The sequence below is a fragment of the Rhipicephalus sanguineus genome, chromosome 3 (assembly GCF_013339695.2).
Source record: "Rhipicephalus sanguineus isolate Rsan-2018 chromosome 3, BIME_Rsan_1.4, whole genome shotgun sequence".
NCBI lineage: Eukaryota > Metazoa > Arthropoda > Arachnida > Ixodida > Ixodidae > Rhipicephalus > Rhipicephalus sanguineus.
In genome coordinates this window covers 14,334,495-14,343,876 of record NC_051178.1, presented here as the reverse complement: position 1 = coordinate 14,343,876, position 9,382 = coordinate 14,334,495, and the positions used below count along the sequence as shown (strand labels likewise).

General features: G+C 50.5%; 1 non-coding gene across 1 annotated transcript; it reads right to left on the bottom strand.

Annotated features, from left to right (window-relative positions):
• Nucleotides 1-7,715: 7,715 nt before the first annotated feature.
• Nucleotides 7,716-7,788, bottom strand: Trnam-cau (transfer RNA methionine (anticodon CAU)). The gene has a single exon. It is a non-coding gene; the product is annotated as a tRNA-Met (tRNA).
• Between the last annotated feature and the right edge of the window lie 1,594 nt (nt 7,789-9,382).

Here is a 9,382-nt window from a genome sequence, read left to right as displayed (position 1 = left end):
GCAGCTGCAAACTGTGGCTCAGTGTTGTGGCGAAAGAGGCGTTAGCCTGCTCATAGGATCTGATCAACTGTGGAAGGTCGTGAGCGGCGACATCATACGCAGCACCGAAGTGCAAGGATTGGTCGCGGTTTCTGACCACTCTCGGATGGACGCTCCAAGGTCCTGTCACAAAAACGAGCGTCATAAGCGGAACATCTGATGTGATCATCTGCGTCCTGCGAGTTCAAGCTGAAGAAACTAAAGAATGGGAGCAAAACGTACTGGAGGCCTTTTGGACATTGGATGCCATGGGAATTACGCCAACGGAAGTAACTCAGGGCACGCAGCAGACACCTTCTCTGTTTTCGAGAGTAAGATGGCAAAGATCGGAAAACGATACCAAGTAGCCGTGCCATGTAAAGACCCAGATATCGAGCTGCTACAAGACAAATACAGCGTCGCGCTTACCCGACAACGAAATCTGGTTAAACGTATCTGGAAGCCAGAAGAACTGCTCGAGAAATACGATGCAGCGATTCGTCAGTACATTGTTTCCGGCCATGCTGAAGTTGTACTTGACAACGAATCAATGGATGGCCCTGCGTACTACATGCCACGGAGGGAGGTCATTCGAGAGGACTCACTCACCACCAAGCTACGCGTGGTGTTTGATGCGTCGTCTCACGCTAAAGGAGAGAGATCTCTGAACAGTTGCCTTCAAACTGGACCGAACCTAAACCCGGACCTAGTGTAGGTTCTCCTCCGTTTCAGATAGTATTTAGTTCCGATGACAGCAAACATCGAAATGGCGTTCCTGCAAGTCGAAATGTGAAAAGAGGACCGTGTCCTGTTCAGGTTCATGTGGTTTGACAAAAGACCTGATGTGCCTTTCAAGGAAGATGTGCAGATTTGGTGAATGACCAGAGTACCCTTTGGATCCACAGCAAGCTCATTCATGCTTACGGCTACTATCCAGCATCACTTGAAGACACAAGTCCATCCCGAGAAAAAGGCAGTAGCACAGCTACTTCTGAAATCAATCTACGTCGATGACCTTTTATTCGGGGCGAATGACATAAACAAAGCGGCGACTCTTTACAAGTAGACGAAATTAATGATGGATGGTGCTGGCATGCCTTTAAGGAAATGGAGCTCTAGCTGCAGCGATGCGCTTACCCAGGATAGCGCTGGACATCAAAGAAAACTTCTAGGAATGTGTTGGTTCAAAGAAACAGACACCTTTATCTACAACCCGGAAAACATCCTTACTTTCATAGAGAAGGCAAAGGGCACTACGAGTTTTGTGCTCCCGACCGTGTGAAGGATCTACGACCCATTAGGCTTTCTCGCACCGTACGTGGTAAGAGGGAAGATGCTGTTTCAGCAGTTACGGATTTCAAAAGTCCACTGGGATGATTATCTTCCCGGTCACACTAGGGAAAAACGGCACGACTGGAGAAACCAGCTTATTCATCTGCCGAATGTCAACGTTCCTCGAAACCTCACGAGTGGTGTTGCAGCACCACGTGACAATCAGCTACACGTATTCGTCGACGCAAGCACAAAAGCGTGCGGAACTTGCGCATATCCTCGTGTAGAAGATGGCAATGAGAATGTGAATAGCGCTCTGATTACAGCCAAGTGAAGGATAGCCCCACTGAAAGCTTTAGCATTGCCGCGAGTAGAGCTAATGAGCGCGCTGAGAGGAAGCAGACTGTTAAAATATATAGTGAAAACAATCGGCGATCTCACGCCAACAGCCTAATGTTTTCTTTGGCCTAACTCAACCATAGTGCTTAGCTGGTTCCAGCGGGAGGTTTCGACTTTAGACGTATTCGTGAAGAGCCGAGTCAAGGAAATTCTGGATAATATGTCGGAATGCACTTGGAGCCATTGCCCAGGAGAGACAAATCCTGCGGATATGATGACCCGAGGTATCCTCAGAAGCACTGGCTACCGTCGTAGTCTGGTGGCAAGGACCAGTTTGGCTCAGTAAGGACTCAGCAAAACGGCCAGCCGTGAAGCAGTCACCGCTACAGATAAACGACGTCCTAAGCATAACACCGACGAAGCCACCGACACTTTACTTAACAGGAAGTGCACTGCATATAGTCCCGCTGCTGGATGCCATGAAGTTCTGCTCACTGCACAAGCTCCTTCGGATCAGAACATGGGTGCAGCGTTTTGTCTCCAACCATTGGTTCAAGAATAAAGAAGATGGAGCCATATCTACTGAAGAAATCTTGGCAGCCGAGAGATATTGCATCCGCCAAATTCAAACTGAATCGTTTCCCGACGAGGTTTGCCCAGTAACTCATGAATAGCACAACCACACCCATTTATCGACGAAAGCGGGGTTCTACGCGTCGGCGGAACGCTAGAATACCTCAGGGACAGATGAGGCGTGAAGTATCGATTCCTGCTTCCAAGTCGACACCGTTTCACCGAGTTGGTATTTGCCGATGCCCATCGTCGGGTCATGCACGGAGGAGCAACGGCGACAGTACACAACGTACGCAAACGCTTCTGGGTCCCGAGAGCGCGACAACCGGCAAAGCAGGCAATCAACCGATGCCTGCTATGCGAGCGCCTTCGCACAAGGCCCATCGTGCCGCCGTACCCGCCGCTTCCAGCTTGCCGCGTCGAAAAGACCAAACCTTTCGACATAACAAGACTTGATTTCACCGGACCATTGTATGCGAAGTCATCCGAGAGCTCCGATTCCAAAATGTACATCGTTCTTCTCACGTGTGCAGTAACAAGAGCATTGCACAGGGAACTGGTCTCGGATATGTCGTCACTTGCTTTATGTGGGCATTCCGGCGCTTTAGGGCAAGAAGGGGACTGCCAAGTACCAGTTACTCCGGCAATGCCCTTGCCTTCTGTCAAGCTTGTCAGAGTGATCGACAGACGCTCGTTACATCGTGACCAAGAAAAAGCCCTATTTAATCTTTCGTCGTGGAATATATAGTCAGAATGATCACATGACTCTCGTCATAACCAGATGATGAAACAAAGATAGCGCGTGTCTCAGCGCTTGTCTCTGGAACAGGCGGCCACGGAATGCAGCAAGATGACGTCACTTCTTCCCCGTTTTATAAGCATAGTGGGCCTGCCAAGAAAGGAAAACATTTCACAAATTGGTCATCAACACCGAGTCTTTTCGGAGCTCGTATGACGCACCCATATCGCGTCGTTCGTTGCTCTGGACATGAAGTTTCGTTCGATGAACGAGGCTCTTGGATGACAGACGACTCGGTAGTTACAATGTCTTTGTCTGTCGCGTCCGTTGGCTCGCTGTTTCTTGGATGCTGCTCCGTCTTTACGGGGCTTGTTTCTCCTCCGTGTGGGAGAAGGAACAGATGACGCCTGTTTCGGCGTACGGTTTTTCCTTCAGTTTGGACCCAATACGATCTCAGTCTTTTGGAAGGACGAAGGACCGTGCCCGCGGCACCTCTGTCTTTCAGCCATACTTGAGTGCCTGCGGATAGACAGGGAAGAGGTCTCGCAGCATGACGTTTGTCAAAATACATCTTTTGTATAAGAATGGAAGCTTGAGCGAGTTGGTATGCGTTCATCTTTGTTGAAACAGCGCTCACTAGACGACGACGAAGTAAAAGAAGGCACAGGACAGCGCCTGTCCTGTGCCTTCTTTTACTTCGTCGTCATCTAGTGAGCGCTGTTTCAACGTAGATGAACATCTTTTGTTTTTGCCTGTATTTTTCGTCTTCCTCTTTCCAAGAAGCCTTTACTACTTCTGTCTCTAGCGCGGATGGTATGCACGGTACTTTTGAGCGTAAACGGCAGCTCATTAGCAGTTGCGCTGGACTATAGCCGGTTGGAGCCGGCGTGTTTCTATAGTTCAGCAAGGCAATGTAGGGGTCATCTGGCTTCTTCAAAAGTCTTTTAAGAGTCCCTACCATGCGCTCGGCTTCCTCGCTAGCTTGTGGGTAACGAGGACTTGTGACATGCCTAAAGCTGTAGTTTCTTGCAAAATCAGCAAACGGGAATGAGATGAATTGTGGTCCGTTGTCCGATATTACCGTTTGCGGTATCCCACGCCTGGCGAAGCAGCCTTTGAGATGCTGCATGACCGCCTTCGACGACGTTCCTCGATCCAGCAGGGCCAGCTCAGGATACCTGGAGTGATAATCAACAACGAAAAGACAGACTGCTGCTTTCATCTCAAATAAATCAGTTCCGATTTTCTGCCATGGCAGCTCGGTTGTTTCCGAAGGAATCATTGGTTCGGAAAATTGGGTACGCTGTATGGCGCATGCTTGGCAGTTGGCCATGGTTTGTGCAATGTCTTTGCTAATTCCTGGCCATTCGCGCTCGCGCGGCAGCGTGCAATTGCCGGGCGTCCCTCGTGAACACTCCGAAGCATTTCTTTTCGCAGCGCTCGTGGGATCACCAGCCTCGAGTCCTTCAAAAGCAACTGCTTGCAAGCCGTGATGTTACCACGATGCGCCCAGAATGGCTTGAGAAGTTGTGGTGTGCGGTGCTTAGCGGGCCAACCTTGCATACAAGCTTCGAACAACGACGCACATTCGGGGGCATTTGCTTGCTCTGAGCGTATGCGCTCGAGCATGTCGTCTGAGAACGCATACTGAACGACTCATTCCGCGTGAGCCGAAACGTCTGCTTCAGACAACTTTCCGTCAGAAAGCGCCGTGTTCATCACTCTCGCCCGAGAAAGTGCGTCCGCCGTAGCAATGCTTGAACCTTGGAATTCTTGGCGGTAGAGAATCAAGAGGACTTCGACCCAGTAGCGGGAGGAGAGGCTTGTGATCCGTTTCAAATAGGAACGTGAGACCTCTTAGGAATTCGTCGAAGCGTTCCGCAGCCCAAGTTAAAGCTAACGCTTCTTTTTCGATCTGTGAATACCTCTGCTCTGTTTTTGTGAGCGATCTGGAGGTCTTGGACGCACCGAAGGTACCGGGAATCAGTGCGAAAGCGTCAATCAGGGCTACACTACATCCTGCCCAGGACTGCTGGCTCACGCCTTCGTACCTGTGCCACGCCGCGGCACCTTCCCGAAGGCGGTCTACCGCCATGGACCATTTCTGCGCATCCGTCCAGGCTTCGCGAGCTCCTAGGGCGTTGACGGTCGCCACCCATTTTTCCGCGTCGTCCTGGAAGCCGCGGAACTCCGGTAGTACAAAGGTAGCCTGGGATGGTGATACGCAGGCGCGCAACGGTGGATTGTGTGCGCGAAGTCACCAAGTTGAATAGAGACCTGGCTGAGGGTAGACTGGAGCTCTCTACGTTGCTTCAGGCAAGCTGGCCTCGTGGTCTAGCGAGGTGGCTGCATCCAACATGGCGTTCATGGCTGTCAGTGCCAGAATGATAGGAGGAAACAGCGCAGAGCTCGACGCTGTCAAAGCGTTGGCCGTGACGCGAAGTCGCGCAGTGGTACGCCGCAGGTGCGCGGCGCTCGCCGATGGTTCGCGTGCGGAGCCAGTAATGTCGGACCAGTCGGCGGTGGTGGTTGTGCCCATGACGGCGGGCTGCTGTTACGAAGGAGCTTGTACCGCATCCGAAAGCATTCAGGTGCCGATGTAGCCATGAATGAGAGGGTGTCGCCACGGGAAGCGTGAACGGCATTCCGTGGCATGGTAGGGAATGCACTGTCTTCGCATGCGCCGGGGTAAGCATCAGGGGCGTAGCCAAGGGGGGGGGATTGAACCCCCCCCCCGAACATTTTCAATTTTGCTTGCGTATATATGCACGCACACATATAAACGCACGCACGAACATACATAAAGTATGGTTGAACCCCCCCGAAAAAAATGTCTGGCTACACCCCTGGTAAGCATGCCCATGAGCCACCGACGAGGCCTGGACGCCATCCTCGGGTGGTTGGCTAGGTAGCTGCGGCAGTGGTCGGGCCATGGTGTCCATGACCGAGGAAGCGTGGACGGTGTTCCTAGGATGGAGAGACCCACGGTGCCGACGACGCGCGATGACAGGTGCCGTCAGCTGCAAGGTTCGGCTTGCGTTGTAGGCTGCGCCATTTTAATGCCACGGCCGCTACATAAAAAAAAAAACATGTGCGGCCTGTTGCGTCCCGTCACCATCAATGGGCGAGCGCGGGTCGGCAGAGTTGACAGTTGTGGCCGCTGTTTTCGGTGAGCGCGCCACTACTCACGTACACGGAGCACATGGCAGTTCGTGTTACAATGTGGCCACCCCAGGATTTATGCGTGTTAGTTTGCTTTTTCTTGTGCTTTCTCGTGTTTCTTGTTTGTGACCACGTGTGCAGGCAGCTTGCCTCATGTTTCGTGCGCCTGAGTACGGTTTTTTGGTGCGCGCGTGTGGGGCAGACGGTTTCTTCTAGCTGTGTGATGCCTCGAAGCTGCTGTGTGCCGCTGTGCAACCCGGACGCGTGAAAAGACGCTGCTGTGAGGTACCACTTATTCCCGTGCGATCTACAATGTCGGGAAGCATAATATTCGTAATAGAGCACTTCTTTTTGTCACATACGAGGGATAAAACAGGCACGCGCCGCCGCATCCTGACTACAGCGTCAAGTCACTGCGCCGACTGTTCCCCCCATTGGGCGCGCGCAACGAAAAAAAAAAAACAAGCATCAGAAGGTGCATAGGGCGTGCCCTTACCCTCTCCACCGAAGACGCCGTCGCGACAGCCTAACGCCCGCGCAGATCGGGATAATTCAAGAAACCAAAGTGCAACCGACCGTTTCCGCATACGAACCGGCGAAACGAATCCCTTTCCCCTAGCTGTCGCTGTCCTACGTGCTACACGCCGGACAAGCGCTTGGAATGTTCGCTAATCCGGGAAGGATGCAAACGAGCGACGACGGAGGGTAGGACAGGATGGTGAAGTCGGCGAAGAGTTATGTTGTTTGAGTGAGTCGTGTAGTGCGGTCAGTCGATCTTGAAGAACCGAGTGATGACGCCGTGGGAGCACTGTTTTGAAGAGTGTCGCCGAATGACGGGGATCAGAGCAGGAGTTCGTTTGAGTGTTTCCTGGAAGAGAAATATTCGAGAAACGTTCGAAGAATGGTGGGCTGCAGACGTCTGGTTAATACTGGAGGCCTTCAAGTGTTCTTGGATAGTTTCGAATGGATGAGAGTGCATTTGTAGCACGGTAAGTTTGTTCCCGTTGTTTTAAACACCACCTAAGTGATGTGAGTTGCAATTGATACCTGCCGGGTGTGCAAGTTTCTGTGATGCTTGTACTGCCTTAATTGAGAATACATTTTGTTGGTGTTGTCAACTCTTCGCTCTAACTTGGTCTTTGGACTACAACCGGGGTTCCTTGGCGCACTAAAAGGACCTACATTTAAATTGTGTGTGCTTTTGTGGTGCATTTCGGTGTGCCGATACGTCAGCCCTTGGAACCTGCCCGGCGACTGCCTCCCCATTAACGGGATCAGTATTTCAGTGACACTTTCATTTTAGGTGATAATAATAATGATAATAATAATAATAATAACTGAGGTTTAACGTCCCAAATTCAATTCAGGTGAGTCAAACGGGCAGAATTCATGGAGAGTACTGAGGCCCACTCTACGAAAGATTGGCACTGCTAGGGCAAACTGTTCACATATGTGGTGAAGGAAAGAAGTGTTAATTTCAAGGGCTCGTTTTTCCTTGTTATACACAATATTAATGAGCACTAACAGACAATAATGCCAAGGAGAGTATAGGGGATGTTAGTAGTAAATGTAAGGTAAATGTGAAGAAAGAAAAGTGGACGAAAAGATAACTTGCCGCGGGCAGGGACCGAACCTGCGACCTTCGAATAATGCGTCCGATGCTCTACCAACTGAGCTACCGCGGCGGCCATCCCCCCGTCCACTTTATAGGGTATATATGTACATTTAAACGTGGGAGTGTCAGTCAGCGCCGCCAGTAGCCATGACGGCGAGTCTGGAACACTCTTTTTCTGCCTGTTGGCGTCACGTAGAACGTGAACTTATTACGAGCTGGCAGCTGACCAATAATCGCTCGCATACTACCTGAAAGCATCAAGTCTGCCAGAACGAGACCCTTGCTATGAATGAAGGAAAGAAGTGTTAATTTCAAGGGCTCGTTTTTCTTTGTTATACACAATATTAATGAGCACTAACAGACAAATGCCCGTCTGATAAATGGTGGTCAACTTACAAATCTGCTGCCGCAACCTATTTATCTGAAATGAAACGAGCTAAGTTTTCCTTTTTTTAGTCACACTCTACCGGTTATGCTTTACAATTTTGGAATTTCGTGCGTGGCAGCGAGCACCGCACTATGGCCTTGCTGACGGCTGAAGGGCATCCCGTGCCCGACGTAGAATGCGCATCTGTACTAATTGACACATTCATAAAAGCTTTCTCTCACCAGGTGACCATCAATAACCAAATCACCTTGCCGTCACCCCATTACCTACCTATGGACGCTATTTTTGTTACCTCAGAAGGTAGTCGTGCGGTCATAAAAAAACTTAAAAACTCAATATCATGTGGAGTTGATGGTATCAATACTAAATCCTTGCAAAACACTGTCCAATACTCCTCTATTATCCTGTCATACATTTTTTCACAGTCTCTGCAGCATTCTAGCCTTCCGGAAGACTGGCTGGTCGGTAAGATAGTGCCAGTTCACAAGTCGGGGGTAACACACAATCCATCAAACTTCCGTCCGATTTCACTCACATCTGTCCCGTGCAAAATACTTGAGCATATCATTTTCACTCACCTTGTTTACGTTCTCGAATCTAACCAGTTTTTCACACCCTCACAATTAACACGGTTTCCGCAAGAATTTTTCTTGCGAAATGCAGCTCTTAGTCTTTACTAACGACTTGCATGTCCTACTCCATTATGGATTCACCATCGACTGTATTTTTTTAGGTTATTTTAAGGCATTCGATAAGGTCAGCCATCAGCAGGGGCGTAGCCAGAAATTTTTTTCGGGGGGGGGGGGGGGGTTCAACCATACTTCATGTATGTTCGTGCGTGCGTTTGTATGTGTGCGTGTATATATACGCAAGCAAAATTGAAAAATTTCGGGGGGGTTTGAACCCCCCCAACCCCCCCCCCCCCCTTGGCTACGCCCCTGGCCATCAGTTACTACTTCTTAAGATGAAACGTTTAAATCTAGATCCTAACGTATTTAACTGGATTCGAGCCTTTCTTTCTAACCGAACACAGTTTGTTTCTGCTAACAATGTTGATTCCCCCGTCCAGCCAGTGCTCTCGGGTGTTCCCCAAGGTTCTGTGTTGGGACCCTTACTGTTCTTAATTTTCATGAACCCCCGCAGGGGCGTCTGCGCAAGCAGGCGTTTGGTGTGTAGCGACACCACGGACCCGAGCTAACGGGGGGGTTTCGACCCCCTCCCACGCCTAGCCGTGCGTGGCTTTGCCGTGTCCGGGGAAAAGGGGATCCTGGGGGTT